Source organism: Sus scrofa, chromosome 8 (genome assembly GCF_000003025.6).
Source record: "Sus scrofa isolate TJ Tabasco breed Duroc chromosome 8, Sscrofa11.1, whole genome shotgun sequence".
NCBI lineage: Eukaryota > Metazoa > Chordata > Mammalia > Artiodactyla > Suidae > Sus > Sus scrofa.
In genome coordinates this window covers 130675312-130699151 of record NC_010450.4, presented here as the reverse complement: position 1 = coordinate 130699151, position 23840 = coordinate 130675312, and the positions used below count along the sequence as shown (strand labels likewise).

At 43.9% G+C, this 23840-nt stretch overlaps 1 long non-coding RNA gene across 1 annotated transcript in view; it reads left to right on the top strand.

The window, feature by feature from the left end:
• LOC110262191 overlaps positions 1-23198 on the top strand; it is a 72124-nt gene extending 48926 nt beyond the window's left edge. The window contains exons 3-4 of the long non-coding RNA XR_002346875.1: positions 8880-8985; positions 23051-23198. This is a non-coding gene — a long non-coding RNA (uncharacterized LOC110262191). The remainder of the gene's footprint in view (positions 1-8879; positions 8986-23050) is intronic.

Sequence of the window (23840 nt, the reverse complement as noted above, 5' to 3'; positions counted from 1 at the left end):
TGGTGTAGGTCACAGACACGGATTGGATCTGGCATTGCTGTGGCTGTGGTGTAGCTCTGATTCGACCCCTAGCCTAGGAACTTCCACATGCTATAGGTATGGCCCTAAAAAGAAAAAAAAAGTTATTTTTTTGATTGCTTTTTTGTGCAATATTTCTAACAATTATGTCTTATGGACTGTTCCTAAAACCCTGGAATGCGGAGCTCCCGTCGTGGCGCAGTGGTTAACAAATCCGGCTAGGAACCATGAGGTTGCGGGTTTGGTCCCTGCCCTTGCAACCTACACCACAGCTCACGGCAACGCCGGATCTTTGGTTAAAGATCCGGCGTTGCCGTGAGCTGTGGTGTAGGTTGCAGACTCGGCTCGGGTCCCATGTTGCTGTGGCTCTGGCGTAGGCTGGCAGCTACAGCTCCGATTAGACCCCTAGCCTGGGAACCTTCATATGCCGCGGGAACGGCCCTAGAAATAGCAAAAAGACCAAAAAAAAAAAAAAAAAAAAACGAAAAACAACCTGGAATGCCAGTTGACCTTGCTTTGAATGACCAGGAGGAAGATTTTATAATGAGGAGGTTAGTGGTATCGTTGGACTGCAATCATTCCTTGAATAGAGAGTAATTATAGACTAGATTCTCTCTTCCTTCTTGACCTTTCCTAAAAATAAACTTCTTTTTGTTTTTTGTTTGTTCGTTTGTTTGTTTGTTTGGTCGAGCCCACGGGCATGAGGAAGTTCCTGGGCCAGGGATCAAACCTGTCCCACTGCATTGACCCAAGCCACAGCAGTGACAATGCCAGATCCTTAACCTGCTGAAACATCAGAGAACTTGTAAACTTCTTTTTGGAGGGGAATAATTTTATTTACAGAAAAGTTGCAAAGCTAGTACAGAGTTCCTATGTACACTTCATGCAGCTTCCCCTGATGCTGGTATCTTATATAACAATGCTATGTTTGTCAAAGCTAAGAAATTAACATGGGTACAATGCTATTAACTAAAAGCTCTATTTGTATTTTATCAGTTTTTCCTCTAATATCTTTTTTTTTTTTTTTTTCTGTTCCAGTATCCAATTCAGGATACCTGATTTTTTTTGTTTTTAAATGGCTGTACCCATGGCATATCAAAGTTGCTGGGTCAGGGATCTAAACCAAGCTGCAGCTGCAATTTATGCCACAACTGTGGCAATACCAGATCCTTAACCTGCTGTGGCACAGCAGGAATCCTCCAGGATACCTGACTGTGTCTAGTTACTTCACCCCTTTAATTCCATTGTTTCATTGACTAAGAGGGATTGTAGGGAAGGAAAGGGGTTAGAAACAGAACACATCCTGACACATTTGAGATCATGTTAGTGAAATGAGGTTGAAACATAGGCCAAACACTCTCTGACATAAACAACAGCAACATATTCTCAGAAAAACAAAAATAAACAAATGGGATCTAATCAAACTTCAAAGTTTCTGCACAGCAAAGGAAACCCTAAACAAAATGAAAAGACAATCCACAGAATGGGAGAAAATCTTTGCAAATGAATCAACTGACAAGGGATTAATCTCCAAAATTTACAAACACCTTCTGTAGCTCCATACCAAAAAACCAAACAACTCCATCAAAAAATGGGCAGAAGGTCTAAACAGACAGTTCTCCAAAGAAGACATATGGATGGCCTAAAAACACATGAAAAGATGTTCAACATCACTCATTATTAGAGAAATGCAAATCAAAACCACTATGAGGGACCACTTTACAGCAGCCAGAATGGCCATCATCCAAAAGTCTACAAACAAGAAGTGCTGGAGAGGGTGTGGAGAAAAAGGAACCCTATTGGTGGGATTGTAAATTGGTGCAACCACTGTGGAAAGCAGTATGGAGATTCCTCAGAAAACTAAAAATAGAACTACCATTTGATCCAGCAATCCCACTCCTGGGCATTTATCCAGACAAAACCATGACTCGCAAAGACACATGTACTCCAGGGTTCATTGCAGCACTATGTTCAATAGCCAAGACATGGAAACAACCTAAATATCCATCGACAGAGGAGTGGATCCAGAAGATGTGGTACATATACACAATGCAATATTACTCAGCCATTAAAAGGAATGAAATACCGGCATTTTTAGCAACATGGATGGACCTAGAAATTATCATGCTAAGTGAAGTCAGCCATACAATGAGACACCAACGTCAAATGCTTTCACTGACATGTGGAATCTGAAAAAAGGACAGACGGATCTTCTATGCAGAACAGATGCTGACTCACAGACATTGAAAAACTTATGGTCTCCAGAGGAGACAGTTTGGGGGGTGGGGGGATATGCTTGGGCTGTGGGATAGAAATCCTGTGAAATTGGATTGTTCTGATCATTATACAACTACAGATGTGATAAATTCATTTGAGTAATTAAAAAAAAAAAAGAAATGAGGTTGTAGTCATTGGAGTTTTTGGATTCTTGGTGAATGTTATTTTACTTAGTCATCTCACCTCATTTGGGCGAAGATACTTGAGGGGTGGCTGCACCAGATGTCATTCGTGAGTGGATATCCCCATGGTGTGGTTTAAGAGATGAGTGATGTCGCACATGACTCCTGCTGTCCAAAATAGCCCCCACCCCACCAGCCATTCTCTTGAAAAGTATAGCAGCAGGGATATGTTTACCACTCTGGACAACAGATGCCTCCACATGTCTTGATGAGAAGCGCAAATCTTCATCTTGATTTATCAGGTCTGTTTCTTGGCTGGTTGTCAGGCCAGATGATGTAAGGGAAAAGCTTGGGTAGGTGTGTAAGGGAGACGCTGATCCGGGACTTGGGAAGATCCTGGAACACATTTAGGTACAATGTGTTCCTTCCTTTCTTTCTTTCTCTCTCTCTCTCTCTTCCTTCCTTCCTTCCTTCCTTCCTTCCTTCTTTCCTTCCTCCCTCCCTCCCTCCTTCTTTCTTTTTCTTTCTTTCTTTCTTTCTTGCTTACTTGCTTGCTTTCTTGCTTTCTTTCTTTCTTCCTTCCTTCCTTCTTTCTTTCTTTTTTTCTTTCTTTCTTTCTTTCTTTCTTTCTTTCTTTCTCTTTCTTTCTTTCTTGCTTTCTTGCTTTCTTGCTTTCTTTCTTCCTTCCTTCCTTCTTTCTTTCTTTCTTGCTTCTTTCTTTCTTTCTTTCTTTCTTTCTTTCTTTCTTTCTTTCTCTCTTTCTTTCTCTCTTTCTCTCTCTCTTTTTCTCTCTTTCTTTCTTTCTAAGACGAACAAGAGATTTATTGGGGAGAATACCTGAGGGGAAAGGGGAAGAGAGCCAGAGGAGGCTAGGAGAGCTGCTAGATGGCAATGCAAGGTCTAACCCCTGTGGAGAAGAGAAGGGAGGCAGGGTGGCTCAGAAAAGTCTTAGACCTCAGTGCACGTTTGAAAAACCTTCGGCAAAGTCTTTGGGGAATTTTTGAGCCAAGGTGACATGTCAGGTGAGTCCTCCCCCTTCTCCTAGGAACAGGCCTGCCTTAGGTCTCTCTGCCCTCAGCCATTGGCTGGGAATAGTCCAGGGGAAGCGTGGTCTCGGTGTCAACTGGCAATTTCAGAGTACGATTCAGCTGGGTGTGGTTTCCTACATCCACCGAGCCTTTTCACAGATAAATTGCACATAAATTCAAATTTTGCATTATGCTCAAATCATTTCCTAATAAATCAATTGCACTGGAATAAATTCTCACTTTCAAAACAAGTGTTATAGCAAAACTGACAGAATAGCAAAGGCTAGGGAGTTCCCGTTGTGGCTCAGTAGTAACGAATCAGGTGACTGTTGAACTATACTCATGGGGACTGGGCACCTAGGGGTGTGTGTATGGGGATCCCTGGCAGGTAGGAAGGTTGGAGAGGAGGAAAAGTGAAACTGTAGAGGAGATGTGTTTCTGTAAGATGGGCTAGGAAAAGGCAAATCCAGCTTTCCTCATAAGCTTTCCTGCAGCAAAATAGGTGCTAGAAATAGAACACAGTGCTCAAAACACCCAGGAATGTTGCTGGTGTTCAGCCAGTTTACGCAGATACAGTCAGACCAGTTCTGGACATGTTAAAACCCTTGCATTTCAGCTGATAAACCAGTTGCTCCCCTGAATGCCCACGTGCCCTTTCACTTCCCTGGATGCCCCACCCCTCCCCCAGGACCTCTGCAAGAAGGTTTCCAGCTGGCACAGCAGGAGTCTCCAGAATCCTGCCCCAGCGCCAGGGGCCGGTGTCCTTTCTGATGACTGTGCCTGAATGGGGAGCAAATATTTGCACAACATTCCTGCTGATAAAGACCGTGTCCCTGATCATTTGCCATGTTTTAAGTGTTGAGGGGATTCCAACTAGCAAGGCTTCCAGATGCAAACCAAATTTCTACAAAAATTATGGATAGAATCCCTCCCCACAGGCCTTAACTTACTTTTTTAAAAAGTTGTAAAATACACCTAACACAGTGTATCACCTCACCATTTTAAGTGTAGCAATTCAGTGGCATTAAGTTTTTATAGTCTTATCACCAACGCAATTTTTATTTTATTTTTTGTTTTTTTAAATTACCTGTGCCTTCATGGATACTGGTTGGGTCCACCACTGCTGAGACACAATGGAAACTCCCTAATAATGCAATTTTTATCCTATTCAGACCATTCTTTAAAAAAGGATTCCTAGAGGTCCCAGGGGTCTGTGCTTTGGCTCAAGCTGTTTCCTTCACTTAGGATGCTTTGCTCTTTTTCATCTGCCTATAAAAGCCCAGAACACATCTCATTATCACCACCAAATCTTTGTTAATGTCTCACAGTGGAGACTAAGCCAGGCTTGCTCTACTCAGGAGCACACAATTTGAAACCCTCTAATATTTCCACCTATCCCTTGCATCGTTTTTTTGTGTGTGTTCATGTTTATGTGTTGAAAGCTTTTATACTTGTTTCTCAAAGTATCGTTCAGTGATCACCTGCTTTAAAACAATGATGACTCCCAGACTCCAGAGCCAAAAATTCATTTAATAAGTCTGGAAGAGGGCGCAGAACCTGCATTTTAAACAAGGTCCCTAAAAAACATTATGCACACTGAAGTTTGAAAGCAAAGTTTTCGACAATTGCTCCGAAAGACGAGGAGCTTTGCCTGGCTTATCTTTGCATCTTTTGCAGCACCTAGTGCTCAGCGCTCAATAAACCTTGGACTGAGCAGCCTGGCTGACTGTTTATCAATAACGAGAATGTGTTTTCTCTTAATCTCCGTGAATTCGACAACTGGGTTTTTTTTGTGTCTGTGTGTTTGCTTGTTTTTGTGTAATTGTTTGCCCTGGAGCACTATTCCCTTCAAGTATTAATTACACTGTGCAGTTCAGATATAGTTAAATCTACTTATTAGCTCTAGAAGTAGGAACATTAGCCAGGCCAGCCTTGGAAGAATAACAGGTTCTCCTGGGCACAGTGATTTGTTCAGAGGTGTGCATACAACACAAGCTGAGAGAGGGGGTCAATCTTAGCACTTGATTGTGGCAAGGTCTTTTCTAAAGCTGAAAAGACAAGAAAACGGATTCTTCCGGAGGGCCTCCTGAAAGGAATGCAACACAACTCTGCTAACAAAAAGAGAATAATGATATTTTTTTAGGAGTTCCTGGTATGGTGCATTGGAAATGAATCTGACTAGTAACTGTGAGGTTGTGGGTTCCATCCCTGGCCTCGCTCAATGGGTTAAGGATCCAGCATTGCCATGAGCTATGGTGTAGGTCACAGACGCTGCTTGGATATGATGTTGCTGTGGCTGTGGCCGGCAGTTGTAGCTCCGATTCGAACACTAGCCTGGGAACCTCCATATGCCACAGGTGAGGCCCTAAAAAGGCAATAACAATAATAATAATAATATTTTAAAAAATGAAATCAGGTATCACACAAAATGCTAATATGCTAATTATGTGAGGATGTGGAAATGTTAACCAATCTTACTGTGGTAATCATTTTGCAATTTATTTATTTACTTATTTATTTTGTCTATTCTAGGGCCGAACCTATGGCCTATGGAGGTTCCCAGGCTAGGGGTTGAATCAGAGCTGTAGCTGCCAGCCTACACCACAGCCACAGCAACACAGGATCCGAGCTGCATCTACGACCTATACCACAGCTCACGGCAATGCCAGATCCTTAACCCACTGAGCAAGGCCAGGGATTGAACTTGCAACCTCATGGTTCCTAGTCAGATTTGTTCACCACTGAGCCACAACGGGAACTCCCTCATGTTGCAATTTACACATGTATCGAATTATCATGTTATAGACCTTATATGTTATTATATATGGGTAACATCTTTATAAAGCTGGAAAAAAGGAAGTCAGGGAAAAATTGAGCACTTGACATATTTAGAGTCTTTAATATTATTACTTAGTATTTTCAAACATCTTGTGTGATAATCATAAAGAATGAGAAACATGGGAAAATAAGTGACTTGCTTTACAAGCTCGTAGTGAAAAAGTCTTATGTCTACATTGGAAACTAGGTCAAGGTACAATGGAAAGTTGTTTAATACTTCCGATTTTACGCTGACACGTTGCATCTCCAAATGGGCCTTGTTCCAGGTCATAGAGAGGAAGCTAAGCTGTGCTTCAAAGCAATTCCTGAAATTTACATTTTGTTTGAATTAGAATATCCCTGTTCAACAGGAAATATGTCCAGTCAGGCAGTGTGGGGGAGAGCTTCCCATAATCTGAGATATTAGACATACTCTTTCCAATAATGACTAAAAAATTTAAATCGCAACGTACACACCTTTAATGAAAACTTCCATCGAGAAGAATGACATTCTTGAGACCCGGTCTTTTAAAAGCACAGAATAACTAGCACATCTGAATCTCAGGACTGTTTCAGAAGCTCTCTTGTTTTAGCTCTGGCTTGGCTCTGACTGCTAATTTCTGAGAAAGATTTGACCTTACTGCATCTCCACTTCCTGTGAACTAAATAATGGCATTGTATTCATTGCTGTCTGTGCCCCACAGGTAGTTTCCACTGTGAAGAATTCCCAAATAAAAAGTACTATGAAAATAACAAGTATGAATAAAGATAGCTTTTCTTGTGTTTTCAAATAGCAGTTTGTCCCCAGTCTCTGTCTGTATTTCCTCTCTTTATTTTTAGTGCTACTACTAAAAATTTCATGGGCTGAGGGCAGTTGTCAACGGCTTCCAATTTGTCAATGAAGATGGTCTGATACTATATCCAGAGACAAGGGTTTTCCAGTAAACAGGCACTGATAAAGAGGAATGCTATAAGATTTTTTTTGTCTTTGAGATTAAATTCAGGAATATCATGCTGTATCGTGTTGATAAAATGCAGGAGGTAGGAGTTTCCTTGTGGTACAGCGAGTTAAGAATTCAGCATTGTCACTGCAGTAGCTAGGCTTACTGCTGTGGTGCGGGTTTGATCCCTGACTGGGCAACGTTCACCTCCCCTAGGGAAGGCCTAAAAAAAAAATGCAGAAAGTAAAGATAGAAAGAATTACAGTTGGCCTCACTTATCCAGTAGACTTTAGATAATGTATTATGGATTACAATTTTAAAAACTTGTACTGAGGTATAACATATATAAATGTACATATGTAAATATGCATAACTTGTGTTAATCATAAATAATACAAGTATTTTTATTATGTATACATTTATAACCTTCATCCAAATAAAGATGTAGAAAAATTTCAACCCTCCCAAAGATAGAATGTTTATTGCATTTTAAAGTAATATGTTTAAATTACAATTAAAATAAATGAAACACTGTGATTGACATAAATAATAATACTGATAAGTAAGTAAATAATAAAGTTTTTTAATTAAATGTGATCACGCATTACAGAAAACTTGAAAAATAAGGAGAAAAGAGTCCATTGTTTTACCATCTTAATAAAACTAATTTTTGATAATTTCATTCAAGACTTTTTTTGCATTTTTTTAAAATTGTGAGCAAAGGAAGTTCCCACTGTGGTGCAGTGGGATCAGTGGTGTCTCTTCAGCACCTGGACACAGGTTCAATCCCCAGCCCAGCACAGTGGATTAAGGACTTGGTGTTGCTGCGACCTGGTGCAGGTCGCAACTGCAGCTTGGATCTGATCCCTAGCCCGGGGACACCACATGCCCCAGGGTGGCCAAAAAATAAAAAATAAATAATTGTGAGCAGAGTATTATAATTTTCTTAACTATTTCCCAACTATTAAAAATGAAGTTTGGTCTAGCATCTTGCTCTTTGCTGTGATGAAGATTTTTGTGTATAGGGATTTTTCAGTTTAGTAGTGGGTTTTCAAATATTCATTTTACTAAAAACAAAGAAAATCCACCTTTTTTTCATACCTTTGCCAAGAAGCTAACTTTACTTGACTTTCTATTCAACAAATAACAGGATCATTGTGCACAAGTCTGAAAGAGACCTTAGAAATAATTTGCTCCTGCCTAATCTCTATAAAATTTCCAAGAGCTAGTCATCCACTTTAATTTGATCATTTCTACTGGTTTGAGGATTGCTATTGCCATATTATGATGGACATATAAAACTAACGTGTGGAGTTCCTGTCGTGGCGCAGTGGAAACGAATCCGACTAGGTACCATGAGGTGGCGAGTTCGATCCCTGGCCTCGCTCAGTGGGTTAAGGATCTGGCGTTGCCGTGAGCTGTGGTGTAGGCCGATGGCTACAGCTCTGATTAGACCCATAGCCTGGGAACCTCCATATGCGGTGGGTACAGCCCTAAAAAGAAAAAGTACAATACAATACAATAAAACGAATGTGTAACTTTTCGAATCAACCTCTTGGGCTTCCTTATATGAAACCACTGCCCCACCCTCCCTCTCCTCCATGACTTCTGTCCATGGATTTGGGTCACTGACTTGCCTGTCCTCCTCTTCACGCTGCTGTGCTTTGCTTCTCCAGGTCCTCCCTGTCCGTCTCCACCTGCCTTCTGACCTGGGAGGCTGACCTGAGCGGCCTGAATCAGCTCTTGGCTGATGGGGCTCCAGGAAGGGGCAAGGAATGTGAGGTGAGGGTCTTTGCTTGTGGCTTCCCTACTGGGTCTCTTTTTTTTTTTTTTTTTTTTTTTTTTGTCTTTTTTTGTCTTTTTGTTGTTGTTGTTGCCATTTCTTGGGCCGCTCCCGCGGCATATGGAGGTTCCCAGGCTAGGGGTCCAATCGGAGCTGTAGCCACCAGCCTACGTCAGAGCCACAGCAACACGGGATCCGAGCCGCGTCTGCAACCTACACCACAGCTCACGGCAACGCCGGATCGTTAACCCACCGAGCAAGGGCAGGGACTGAACCCGCAACCTCATGGTTCCTAGTCGGATTCGTTAACCACTTCGCCATGACGGGAACTCCCCTACTGGGTCTCTTAAAGCTGGCAGGATCCCTGCATACAAGATCCCAACTCCTCTCCAGGAGAGCTTCGCCAGGCAGCTTTTTTTGAGTTCCTCTCTCTGGGTTTTGTTAACCATTCTCTCACTCACCTCTTAAGGCCCAGGCCACCGCGCCCTCCTGACCTCTTCCTCTGTCCGTCCCTCACTTTGGTACAGAATCTTTACTTAATCTGTTGGGACTCTCCTAATTGGAGCGAGCCATCTGTTTCCTGTTTCCTGCTGCGATGTGTCTGACTCAACTCGACACACACTCTTAATAGAGGCAACCAGATTGTCACCAGACTGTAGTTGGAATGATTTGCTCTGTTGATCCTGGTGGCTGAACAGCCCAGATATACTGGTCTGGCTGACAGGCTCACTGCTCCTGTTTTCATCACCACATGGCCCAGCAGCCTCTCAATTCCCCATCCCAAGGAAAAAGAAACTTCACGGATGAACTTAGGGGAACAGTCATCCTCAGGGGCTTACGAACTGAAACAGTTTGCTTGCTTGCTTTTAAAGTTCAGATTTGTATCTCACAAAAACCCTCATGTTAAATAAGCGTCTGTGCCAAAGCTATTTTTAATAACAGCATGGGCTGGCGTTCCCACTGCGGCACAGTAGGTTAGGAATCCAACTGCAGGTGCTCGGGTCACCACGGAGGCGCAGGTTTGATGACTGGCTTGTGCGGTGGGTTAAAAGATCCCACAGTGGGTTAAAGGTTGCTGCAGCTGCAGTGTTGGTCACAGCTCTGGCTCAGATGTAGTCTCTGGCCTGGGAACTCCTATATGCTGCAGGTGAGGCCATTACAAAAAAAATAGTGTAAGTAGATGGCGTAAGAGCTAGATGTGTATTTCTCCTTGGTGCATTTTCAATGCCCAGCAGGCTATGGATGAAATCATGGCTCTGGTAATCACACCTTTAAAATAAAAAAGAGTTTGGAGTTCCCTGATGCGCTAGCAGTTAAGGAGCTGGTGGTGTCACTGCTGGGGCTCACGTTCAATCCCTGACCTAGGAACTTCCACATGTTGCAGGTATGTCCAAAAAAGTTAATTAATTAAATAAAAGAAACTAAGATCAAATAAAGAACAATCGACCTTTCTGGGTGCTCAAGTTATTCCATATCTGTAACACAAGCTCCTGCAGAAACTGCAGTAATTCTTCCAAGCTTTGGGGAGCCTTATTTGGCAAGTTACTTTCTGCGTGTTCATTTCTAAGTTTTCATTGTATAAGAAAAATGCATTTTGGAGTTCCCATTTTGGCTCAGTGGTTAATGAATCCGACTAGGAACCATGAGGTTGCAGGTTCGATCCCTGGCTTTGCTCAGTGGGTTGAGGATCTGGCGGCATTGCTGTGAGCTGTGGTGTAGGTCGCAGAGGTGGCTCGGATCCCACGTTGCTGTGTCTCTGGAGTAGGCCGGCAGCAGCCTGGGAACCTTCACACGCCGAGGGTTTGGCCCTAAAAGGACAAAAGACCAAAAAAAAAAAAAAAAAAAAATGCATTTTGAAGCCTGAGATACTAAGGGCTTAAGACACAATAGAACTGCTGGGTTAGCTATTTCCTTTGAGAAGGACTGCCTCAAGCTGGATAAAAGGTGTCCCCAGTGTTAACTCCATTATCGTTTTCTTGGTGTGATTCTCCAGTTGGACTTGTTTTGCTCTCACAGAAGCGGGGATGTGGATCAATGAGTGAGAAAAGGGGTGAAGGGCTGAATCAAGGCCAAGGAAAATATGGGTTTCCTCCCCGGCTGTTAGGTAACCTCACTCCTCCCTCTCCTTTGCTCCATTTCATCCGTTCCCAGTGGCCACTTACCACCGCTGGCTCCCAGATCCACATCTCTCACCCAGACTTCTCTGAGCTGCAGACCCACGAATACACCTCTCCTCTTTCTTTCTTTCTTTTTTCGGTTGCATTCACGGCCTGTGGAAGTTCCTGGGCCAGGGATCAAAACTGGGCCACAGCCGCAAGTCCAGCTGCTGCGTAACATGGGATCCTTAACCTGCTGGGCCATGAGGCAAAGCTACAGCTGTCTTCTTGAGCTTGTCCACTGGAAATGTCTCCACGTTGCTCAAAGTCATGACCTTGTTCCCTGTGCCCGGGTTTGCTCCTTTTGCTGTGTCCTCTACGACAGCGAGAGACGTTGTCCTCTGTCCAGGTAGACAAGCAGACACCGAGGGATCATTCTTGACACCTCCCTCTTGTTGTCTCTTCATACTCCTCATCCGCTGTCCCTCCAAGATGTGTCTCAAACACGTCCACTCTGTCCTTCTCCAGGGCCAAGCCCCTGGTCCTGTTAATATCACCATTGGCTTTTGCCCACACGATAGCAGTTACCTCCCGGTGTCTCAGTATCCACTGTTCCCACCCTTTCGCCTAGTTTTCATGCTACAGCTCAGATGAACATATGCAAATACATTTGTGTTAACACACACACACATGCACGCACACAGGGCTTTCCTACCTCATTAACACATTAGTGGCTTCCTTTTTCTCTTACCATAAAATCAAAATGTTAGAGTTCCTTTGTGGTGCAGTGGGTTAAGAATCCAGTGTTGTCACGGCTGTGGCTTGAGTCACTGCTGTGCCTCAGGTTTGATCCCTGCCCTGAGAATTTTCACAGGCCATGGTCATGGCCAAGAAAAGATCAAAATCACGGAGTTCCATTCTGGTGCAGTGGAAATGAATCCAATTAGTATCCATGATGATGCATGTTTGATCCCTGGCCTCATTCAGTGGGTGGGGGATCTGGCATTGTCATGAGCTGTGGTGTAGGTTGCAGACTTGGCTCAGATCCTGCATTGCTGTGGCTGTGGTGTAGGTCGGCAACTGCAGCTCCAATTCGACCCCTAGCTTGGGAACCTCCATGTGCTGAGGGTGTGGCTCTAAAAAGCCAAAAAAAAAAAAAAACAAAAAAACCTCAAAATCCAAATGTTTAATTTTGATGGTCTATGAACCACTGCATATCCTGGTCCTATCCTACTCCAAACAATTCTCATTTCTGCTCTACCACTTACTATATCACTTTGGATAGGTTACCTCTCTCTGTCTCTCTCTCTCTCTTTTTTTTTTCTTTTTGGCTATACCTAGGGCATGCAGAAGTTCCTGGGCCAGGGATTGAAACTGCACTATGGCAGTGACAGTGCTGGCTCCTTAACCAGCTGTGCCACCAGGGAACTTCCAACTGCCTCATTTTTTTTTTTTTTCAATCTTTAGAAAGGGAATAACAACACATCTTCCACTTAGGATTGTCATGAGGATCCGTGTAAAGTACTTAGCAGTACTAGTAGGTACTCCACAAATGTGAGCCCTCATTAGCACGTTTTTGGTCTGTTTGGTTTTGCTTTTTTTTAAGGCCCACACCTGCAGCATATGGAAGTCGAATCAGAGCTTCAGCTGCTGGCCTACACCCCAGCTCAAGGAAACGCCAGATTCTTAACCCACTGGGTCAGGGGTCAAACCCTCGTTCTCATGGGTACCAGTCAGTTCCTGCTGAGCCACAACGGGATCTGCTCATTAGCGTGTTTGAGCTCTCTTCAAATACTGATAGTTTTTCCTCAAAGGTGTCATTCTTCTTTCCATCATAGGACCTCTGTATGGCCTGCAAAGCCTAAGGGCCCTATATCTAGTCCTTCAAGATACAGAAGCTTATTGACACCTGACATAGGCAGTTGTACTTCTCTTACTGCTATTAAATGGACAAAAAACTACTTGGAAAATACATATATAACTTAGGGAAAGAGAGGGAAAAAAATCAGTAGCGAAGAAAATTGGGGGAATATTTAAGGCCATATTGGAAAAGTATATATATTGATTATGCCTTCCACATAAAAATAACTTAGATGTTTACATATTTAATAATTATCAGCATAGGTACAATACGTGGGGTGATGGGAAGATACATTCTTTGGACAGGTTGCAAGTAGGAAAAAAGACCTTTGTTTCTGTAACTAAGACTAAGGATGGAGGAGTTCTGGTCGTGGCTCAGTGGTTAACGAATCCGACTAGGAACCATGAGGTTGTGGGTTCAATCCCTGGCCTCCCTTGTTGGGTTAAGGATCCAGTATTGCCGTGAGCTGTGGTGTAGATTGCAGACATGGCTTGGATCTGGCATTGCTGAGGCTGTGGCATAGGCCGCGGGCTACAGCTCCGATTTGACCCCTAGCCTGGGAACCTCCATATGCGTGGGTGCAGCCCTAGAAAAGGAAAAAAAAAAAAAAAAAGGCTAAGGATGGAAACTTTAGGGTCAGGTTCAGCTTACTCCTTCCTTCTTCACATGCCCCTACACATAAGGCCTTTAGCTACCTAGGGGGTTCCAGGCAAGCAGCTGCTCCTTTGCCTGCCAGGCTAAAATAAGCAGGGGCTTAATGTGAGAAGGAGGATTAAAAAGTGTGAGTGCACAAGCTGACTGACTTATGGGTGATTCTGGGCAGAATCAGCACGAGAATTCTGGCTTGCAGATGGATCACCTCAGCCCAGAGCAGAGAGGCACACATGATAATGGAGCCAAGGAAAATGTCAAAGAAGAAAAAAAGACATTTTTTATAGCTAAAGAACACAGAAATGACTGATTTTCCTTTTCTGTAGAAGTAGCTCTCAAGTTGGCTATTGTGATTAAAGGGACTCTTGGAAAAAAGAAAGCAGTGAAGTTAGGATTTTGCAGAAAGTTACCAATTTCAAGAGGAAGAAAAACTGAGTGTCTGGAAAACCAGTCAACAGGTCAAGGTGGCAGCTGTGAGAATTTTCACATTTTGGACACTGTCATTTTTTTTTTTTTTTAAGTGAGAAGCCTCTTTGCTCACTGTTAGTGGCAGTGATGCCTAGACCCTAAAACAGAGCAATCATCTGTTTGTACCATGAGTTCTACCGGATCTGTTCAGTCAACGGTTGGGTTGGGAGAGGGTGCTAGATACCGAGGCATTGGGTATCCTTAATGGCAAAGCAGACAGAAATCCTGCCTTCGTGGAGTATGCTGTTGGGCAGAAGAAGAGGACAACATAAACCCAGTAAATCAGTATATTCTATAGTATTTAGAGGCTGAGAGGTGCAATGTAAAAAATAAAACAGGGAGTTCCTGTCGTGGCTCAGTGGTTAACGAATCTGACTAGGAACCATGAGGTTATGGGTTCGATCCCTGACCTCCATATGCTGCAAGAACAGCCCAAGAAATGGCAAAAAGACAAAAAAATAAAATAAAATGAAAAATAGAAGACTAAGAGGGTGGTGTCTAACCTTAAATAGTGTGGTCCGGAGAGGCCACTCTGAGAAGGTGACATGTGAGCAAAAACTTGAAGGAGGTGAGAGGTCAGCCCCGTGCATGTCAGGGATGAAGTTTCCAGGCAGAAGGGGTGAGAGTGCAAAGGTTCTGAGATGACACACGCTTGGCATGATGAAGGGACTATAAGGGGTCTGGGCGGCTCCAGGGAGGAAAGCAAGGGAGCATCTGGGACTGGGATTGGAGAGCTGAGCTGGTGGCTGGACTGTAGACCCTCTGAGGCTTTGGCTTTTACTGTGGATGAAATTGTCTTCCTCATTTATTACATTATTTTATTTATTTTGTCTTTTTATTTTGTTTTATTTTTATTTTTATTTTATTTTTTTGTCTTTTTGCCATTTCTTGGGCCGCACACAAGGCATATGGAGGTTCCCAGGCTAGGGGTCAAATCAGAGCCACAGCCGCCGGCCTACGCCACAGCCACAGCACTCGGGATCCAAGCCACATCTGTGACCTACACCACAGTTCACGGCAACACCAGATCCCTAACCCACTGTGCAAGGCCAAGGATCAAACCCGAAACCTCATGGTTCCTAGTCAGATTCGTTAATCACTGAGCCTCGACGGGAACTCCTGTCTTTTGTCTTTTTAGGGCCATACCCGCGGCATGTGGAGGTTCTCAGGCTAGGGGTCTAATCAGAGCTGTTGCTGCTGGCCTATGGCACAGCCACAGCGGCACAGGATCCGAGCCACGTCTGCGACCTACACCACAGCTCATGGCAACGCCGGATCCTTAACCCACTGAGCAAGGCCAGGGATCCACATCCTCATGGATACTAGTCAGGTTTTTAACCCACTGAGCCACATTGGGAACTCCACAAGGATGCTCTTTTAAAAGTGCTGTGTTCTCACCTCTTGTGGTGGCTCAGCACCTCCGGTTTACTACCGGGCCTCTGTGTTTGGCCCACACTTTCTACTGAAACTTGTTTTCTTCTGCTCCAAATACAAACTTTGTGTGGAACCAGACTCACTGTCCCCTCGACACACGAGGTTAGTTGTTGGCTACCTGCTTTTAACCTTTTTGCTTTTTCTGCCTAGGATCCTCCCTCCCTTCTCTCTTTAGCATCCCTGCAAGGCCATTCTTTTCTAACCCCACTGACCAGGAGTGGCCTCCTCTTTTTCTCTGAATTCCTGCTGCAGTTGCCAGTAATGCTCCATTTAGCCCTTAACTCTAGCACATCCTTCTTTTCTCTGTGTTATGTGTGTCTGTACTGTGTTTCGGAAGAGATTGTATCCCCTGTGAATCCTTCGGCGCACCTGATCTAGGGCTGAGCATAGGGTGGAGGCTTGACACTCAGAAACCGACCAACTCTACCTAGTGTTATATCTTCTCTTAAAATCAACCTTCAAATAGTCAAATGGGGAGCTCCCATTGTGGCACAGTGGCAACGAATCCGACTAGGAACCACGAGGTTGCAGGTTTGATCCCTGGCCTCGCTCAGTGGGTTAAGGATCCGGCGTTGCCGTGAGCTGTGGTGTAGGTTGCCGATGTGGCTCAGATCTGGCGTTGCTGTGGCTGTGGTGTAGGCTGGCAGCTACAGCTCCAATTAGACCCCTAGCCCAGGAACCTCCATATGCCATGGGCGCGGCCCTAAAAAGCAAAAACAAACAAACAAACAACAGCAACAAAAAACCTCAAAACAAACAAATGGTCAAATGGGACTGATGAAATTCTTCCGGACATGCCTTCTGAACCTGAGGGGGCAATGTTCAGATGGGATGTAGAGATTCCCTATGCTTTACCCTGTGCTTAGTGGCATATTTGTGCTTTGGGATCGCTAAGATTGCTATCTCATTGCCTTCCGATGTATTTCTGTCATAGCCTCTACTTTTTCCTGATTCATCAATTTACTAAAAGAAACCCTCAGGTTAAACAGAGACCTGTTGGGCCACTTTCAGTTAGTGGAACAGGAAAAAGGAAGTCGTTATTAAACACCTGCTTAGGCAGCAAGCAGTCTGCTGGGGATTTGACATAAGGTAGGGAATTATTCCTGGTTTTCAGATGAGAGGACAGGAGTTCAGCAAAGTTCACTAACTCATCCGAGCCTCAGTGGTGAAATGCAATGAAACACTTGGGAGGCAAATGTAAAGAATTTATAGACGTTTAATCTCACCGATAAGACTGAGGCATCAGCTTTCGTTCTGAATTGGCCTCATCTCCATATCTTCCCCCCACCCCATTTCTACCAAACTGTCCAATATTCATGCTGCATTGATGAGACAGTCTGTAAAGCTCATGGCAGTCTGACACACGACACTCGCTCCAAAGGTGTCCTGTTTCCTTCCTCTTAAATCTCTTCTACTTCTGTCTCCCAACCTCTTTAACACTGAATGGCTATTTAAAATCTATACCTAAATTGTAACTGAATGACGACAAATAAAATTACATTAAAGTAGGAAATCCGAAGGGTAACTATTTAAACGTATAAGCTCCTGAGCATGTAACCTTGGACCTGGTATTCGTGGTTGGCGCTCTGCTAATTCTTGTTGAGCTAAATTGGCATTTGAGAAATTTCTCTAGATTGAAATAGAAAATAATCAGGTCCCACATTTGACTGAAATCTTGGTGCGCCTCTGTTCCATTCCTCGCAGTGTTGCTTAATAGAAATCTTGGTGCGCAGTGTTCCATTCCTCGCAGTGTTGCTTAATAGACTCCATCTGGAGGGCCTGACCCCCCAAACCTACCAGGCCTCCTATCTCTCTCCATCTGGTTACTGTACTAACATGTCCACGCCAGGCCCCAGGTGAATTGGCCTAGTCAACCTCCTCAGAGGAGGGGGTTTAAAGATCCTTGGCATTTTGACTTTAAAATCTGAATGTTATTTAGGAACCCACTCTACATATCTCACCCTACCTATGTTTCTTTGCTCATGCCAATTCTCCATGTCCAATTCCTTTGCATCCATTTCTGTAAATTAAAATTCTCAATTCTCCACATTCTCTCATTTTCTCTCTCTCTCTCTCTCTCTCTCTCTCTTTTTTTTTTTTTTTCTTTTTTTGCCACACCCCAGGCACACAAAAGTTCCTGGGCCAGGGATCAAACCACACCACAACAGGGACCCAAGCCACAGCGGTGACAACACTGGATCCTTAACCCCATGAGCCACCAAGAAGGTCTCAAATTCTCCACCTTCCTTTTTTTTTTGTTTGTTTGTTTTTGTCTTTTGTCCTTTTAGGGCCACACCTTCAGCATATGGAGGTCCCCAGGCTAGGGGTCTAATCGGAGCTGCAGCCACCGGCCTACGGCACAGCCACAGCAACACCAGATCTTGAACCCGCTGAGCAAGGCCAGGGATTGAACCTGCAATCTCACGCTTCCTAGTCAGATTCATTTCCGCTGCGCCACGAAGGGAACTCCCTCTCCACCTTCTTGATGGTACTTCGCAGCGGCAACATACATCCTCCAGGAAACTTACCCTGACCTCCTTGGCCAAAATGAGAGAGGCTTTGCCTCTCTGAGTGTCTGTAATCCTTTGTTCGTTCCTATCCATGAGCCTCTTCATACACAGCCTTTCCTGTGGTTACTGGTCTACATATCTCATCTGATCTGTGAGATGTAATCACCTCGAAATGGAAATTCCGTGACATTTCTCAAGCGGTACCTTGTACAAGCGGGTTACTCAGTAAATGGAAAGTAAGTAAATGAATGGGAGTGTTCCCGTCATGAAGCAGCAGGAACAAATCTGACTAGGATTTGTTTTACTTTCATAAAACAGTTTTTAAAAGCGTTTATTCATTTTTTCTCTTGTATTGAGATATAGTTGACATATAGCGCTGTGTAAGTTTAAGGTGTAGTACAGCATAATAATTCGACTTATATACATCATGAAGTGATTATCACAAGAAGTTTAGAAAACATCCTTCATCTCATGTAGATACCAAATTAAGGAAATTAAGAAAATGTTGTGGGTTTTTTTTGTCTTTTTTTGCTATTTCTTGGGCCGTACCCATGGCATATGGAGGTTCCCAGGCTAGGGGTCCAATCGGAGCTGTAGCCGCCGGCCTACGCCAGAGCCACAGCAACTCGGGATCCGAGCCGAGTCTGCAACCTACACCACAGCTCACGGCAACGCCGGATCGTTAACCCACCGAGCAAGCACAGGGACCGAACCCGCAACTCATGGTTCCTAGTCGGATTTGTTATCCACTGCGCCACGACGGGAACTCCCTAAAAAAATGTTTAAATTTTTAATTTAAATTAAAAAATTTTTTTTCTCTTGTGCTGAGAACTCTTAGGACTTACTGTCTTACGAATTTTCATGTATAGGGGAGTTCCCTTCATGGCTCAGCAGTTAACGAACCCGACTAGGAACCATGAGGTTGTGGGTTCCATCACTGGCCTCACTCAGTGTGTTAAGGATCCGGTGTTGCCGTGCCCTGTGGTGTAGGTCACAGACTCGGCTTGGATCCTGAGTTGCTGTGACTGTGGTGGAGGCCGGCAGCTGCAGTTCCTATTCAACCCCTAGTCTGGGAACCTCCATATGCCACTAGTGTGGCCCTAAAAAGCAAAGAAAAAAAAAGAATTTTCATGTATAATACACAACAGCGTTGACAATATTTACCATGTTGTACATGTGAGTAGGCACATTCCTAGTTCTTACGTATATAACGTCTGGAAGTTTGTACCATTTGCCTGCTTTCATCCTCTTCTTTCTTGCCCACTCCCTGCCTCTGGGTAACCGCAAATCTGATCTCTTTTTGTATAAGTTTGTTTATATGTTTGTTTTTTGAAGTACAGTTGACCTACATACACCACTATGTTAGTTCCTGGTGTACAAGGCAACGATTCGATGTTTCTATACACTTCAAACTGATCAGCACAATAAGATTGGTTAATATGTCACCATATAAAGATGTTATGTAGTTACTGACTACGGTCCCCACACCGCATATTTGATACCTATTACTCATTTATTTATTTTATTTTATTTTATTTTTGTTCTTTTCTAGGGCCACACCCGCGGCATATGGAGGCTCCCAGGCTAGGGGGTCGACACTGAACTGTAGCCTCCAGCCTACACCACAGCCACAGCCACAGCAATGCCAGATCCTTAACCCACTGAGTGAGGCCAGGGATTGAACCCACAACCTCATGGTTCCTAGCTGGATTTGTTTCTGCTGCGCCACAACAGCAACTCCTGCTCATTTATTTTGTGGCTAAAAGTTTGAACCTTTTCATCTCCCTCGCCTATTTCTTGGCTCCTCCACCTGTTTGTTTTCTGTATTTATAACTCTGTTTTGGTTTTGTTATGTCTGCTCCTTTGTTTCGCTTTTTAGATTCCGCTTACAAGTGAAATCATGCTGTATTTTTTTTCTCTGCCTGAATTATTTCACTTAGCCTAATACCCTCTAGGGTATTATGTCCATGTCGTGACATCTGTGTTGTCACAAATGGCAAGGTTTTATTCTTTGTTACGGTTGAGTAATGGTTCAGTTATATTCCAATATTACCACATGTTCTTCTTTTTTAAAGATGTTAATTTTTTCTATTAGAGTTGATTTACAATTTTCTGTCAATACCTGCCATACAGCAAAGTGACCCAGTCATGCGCGTGCTCGTGCACACACACACACACACACATTCTTTTTCTCACATTATCCTCCATCGTGTTTCTCACAAGTGACTGTAATTCCTTATGCTATTCAGCACGGTCTCCTTGCTTAGCCACTCCAAATGCAATAGTTTGCATCAACTAATCCCAAACTCCCGGTCCATCCCCCTCGCTCCCCCTCCCCCTTGGAAACCACGTGTCTGTTCTCCAAGTCCATGAGTTTGTTTCCTTTCTGTAAATGGGTTCATTTGTGCCATCTATTAGATTCCATATATAAGTGATATCTGGTATGTTTGGTTTTGATTTGTGGTTGCCCTATTTTCCAAGTATGTTAACCCCTTCCTATATATGCTTGCTTTAGCCTGAGAGTCATAGGCTCAAACACATTCTAAAAACAAAGTCTAGATTTTTTTTACTTTTCTTCCCCACCTTTTATGATTTTGAAGTCCTTTTTTAACATCTTCATGTTTGTTCTTTTGCTGCTCCTTGTGTTTATCGTCACTTTTACAGTAGGATTTTTTTTTTTCCTTTTAGATTTGTATACTGGCTTATTTAAGTGATTGCTTTCCAATTGTGGTTTCCTCCATCCTATTTCTTCTTACTTCTTTTTTATTTGGAGAAGTCCTTTCAGTATTTCTTTTATAATGTGTTTCGTATTACTGTACTCTTTTAGTTTTTGTTTGTTGGAGAAATTCTTTATTTCTCCTTCTATGTTAAATAATATTCTTGCTTGGTAGATTATTCTAGGCTTAAAATTTTTCCTTTAATTTGAATATATCTTGCCACTCTCTTCTGGCCTGTGTTTTTCTGTAGAGAAATCAGCCGATAGCCTTATGTGGGTTCCCTTATAATTAACTCTGTGTTTTTCTCTTGCTGCCTTTATTTTTTATTTATTTATTTTTTTGTCTTTTAGGGCCGCACCCATGGCATATGGAGGTTCCCAAGCTAGGGGTCTAATTGGAGCTGTAGCCGCCGGCCTACACCAGAGCCACAGCAACACTGGATCCTTAACCCACTGAGCAAGGCCAGGGATCGAACCTGCCACCTCATGGTTCCTAGTCGGATTCGTTTCCTCTGCACCACGATGGGAACTCCTCTCTTGCTGCCTTTAGAATCCTCTCTTTAACTTTGGCCATTTTTATTATAATATGTCTTCGTGTGGGCCCATTTGGGCTCAACTTGTTTGGTCCCTCTGTGCTCCCTATATCTTAATATCTGTTTCTTTTAGGTTTGGAACGTTTTCAGACATATTTTCTTCAAATATATTTTCGATCCCCTTTTCTTTTTCTTCTCCTTCTGGAATCTCTATTATGCATAGATTGGCCTGCTTTATATCATCCCATAGATTTCCTATATGGCTTTCAAGTGTTTTCAGTTGATTTTCTGCCTGCTGTCCTGATTGGGTGATTTCCATTATTCTATCTTCCAAGTCACTAATTCATTCCTCTGCATTATTCTTCTGCTCTTTAAGGCCTTTAACTCAGCTTGTGTCTCTGAAAATGAATTTTATAATTTTTCTTGACTCTTCCCAATATTTTCTAGTTCCTTTCTAAAATAATCTGCACTACTGTTCATATCTGTTCTTAATTCCTTTATATTCACTCTTAATTCCTTCAGTATTCTCACTATCTCCTTTTTGTTTTTTTTTTTTAATGATGATTTTTATTTTTTCCATTATAGCTGATTTACAATGTTCTGTCAATTACTATCTCCTTTGCGAACTCAGTGTCTGTTAGACTGCAGAGGTCTGTTTCATTGTTTGCGCCTTCAGATGAAGTCTCCAGTTCTTTTAACTGGAAATGGTACCTGAGCTTCTTAATTTGGCTTATAGTTTTCTTATTCTGTGAGTCTCAGGAAAACAACTACTGTAGTCTTAGAGGGCTATTTATATGCAAGAGCACCCCTGGGTATTTTGTGAGAGCTTATTTTTTTATTTTTAGGGTGCTGTGCATGCTTCCAGGGAGACAGAGGCAGTGGGCAGGGGTAGTAGCCAGGGCCTGGTTGCTGGGCCCTTGAGAGTGGCAATGACCTGTGGGAAGGTGGCACAGGCTGCTCCTAGTGGCAGGGCCTAGGAGGCGACAGTGATCAGGCAGATATAGGTGGAACCTGGAGAATTTGGCAGCGGCAGCAGCAAGGCAGGTGCATTCCCAGGGAGTGAGAGCAAGGACACGTGGTGCTCGGTTGCAGCGCCCTGTTTTTTGCTGACTTCTAAGTGACTGGGGCCGAGAGTGGTGCCTGTTCACAAACCCCTAGTGGTGGCTGGCCACACCGCCCAGGTGACTGAGATGACTGCTGTGGTTTGCCACCTGTATACCACTCAAGAGGCGCTGCTTCACACTCAGCTCCCGTTGCCCTTAACCCACGTAAGAGATGCCGAGCTACCTGTAGCCTGCACAGTTGGTGCCTTTCCACTCTCTGGGAGTCTGCGTGTGTGCAGGGAGAGACATTCCCGTGCTGGTCCACGCCTCCGCCTCCTCCTCTCCCCTCCCCAGCAGTGGCCCCTTGCTTCTCCTGTGGGCCCAGACCTCCTCCCAGCTTCCCTCCCCTGGGGCACCTCTCCCCAGCCCCTCAGGCCGTCTCCACACAGCCAGCCCTAGTTCTCTCCCCCGCGCTTAGCCCCAGAGCCTGAGTCTCAGCACCCAGCCCGGGCTGCCTGAGCGTCTCAGGCTGTGGTGTCCAGCCGGTGCTGCAGAGGACCCGTGCGGCTCTCACTCTGCTCTGCCCTCCTCGGTCCAGCTGCTGACCTTTTCTCGGAGATTTGAGGTCCCTCCCTCTCGGCAGAGCTCCCTGTCAGTTAGGCGGCTTCCCAGGATGTGGGTTCCTTTCCTCAGGAGTGCTAGTCCTATCCTGATTCTTTTTTTCTCTCTTTTTTTCCTTTTGTTCCGACCAGTAATGTGGACGATTTCCTGGCCTCTTTGGAGGTTTAAGATCTTTCGCCAGTGTTCAGTACTTCTGTGCAAATTGTTCTACATGGAGGTGAGTTGTTTATGTGTTTGTGGGAGAAGGTGAGCACCGCATCCTGGAGCTCTTCCCTGCCACATGATCTTAATCAAGGCTCGGATCGATGGGCACTGTGGTTGCTTCCATATCTGGGCTATTGTAAATAACGCTGTCGTGAACTTAGGGGTGCATGTATATTTTTGAATTAGTGTTTTTTTTGTTTTTGTTTTTGTTTTTTGTTTTTTTCTTTTTAGGCCACCCCTGCGGCATATGGAGGTTCCCAGGCTAGGGGTCGAATCGGAGCTACAGCTGCCGGCCTATGCCACAGCCACAGCAACGTCAGATCCTATCTGGGTCTGCGACCTACACCTCAGCTCACAGCAATGCTGGATCCTTAACCCACTGAGTGAGGGCAGGGATTGAATCCACATCCTCATGGATTCTAGTCGGATTCATTTCTGCTGGGCCACAATGGGAACTCTCTGAATTAGCCCTTCTACTTCTTCAGAAAAATACCAAGGAGTGGACTTGTCAGATTATACGGTAGTTATGTTTTTAATTTTTTGGTAATATCTCCGTACCGTTTTCCACAGCGGCTCTGCCACTCGCATTCCTACCAACATTACACAAGACCTCCCTTTCTCCACATCCTCACCAGCACTTGCTATTTGTTATTTTTTTGGGGAACAGCCATTCTGATAGGTGAGAGGTGATATAAAATTGTGGTTTTGACTTGCATT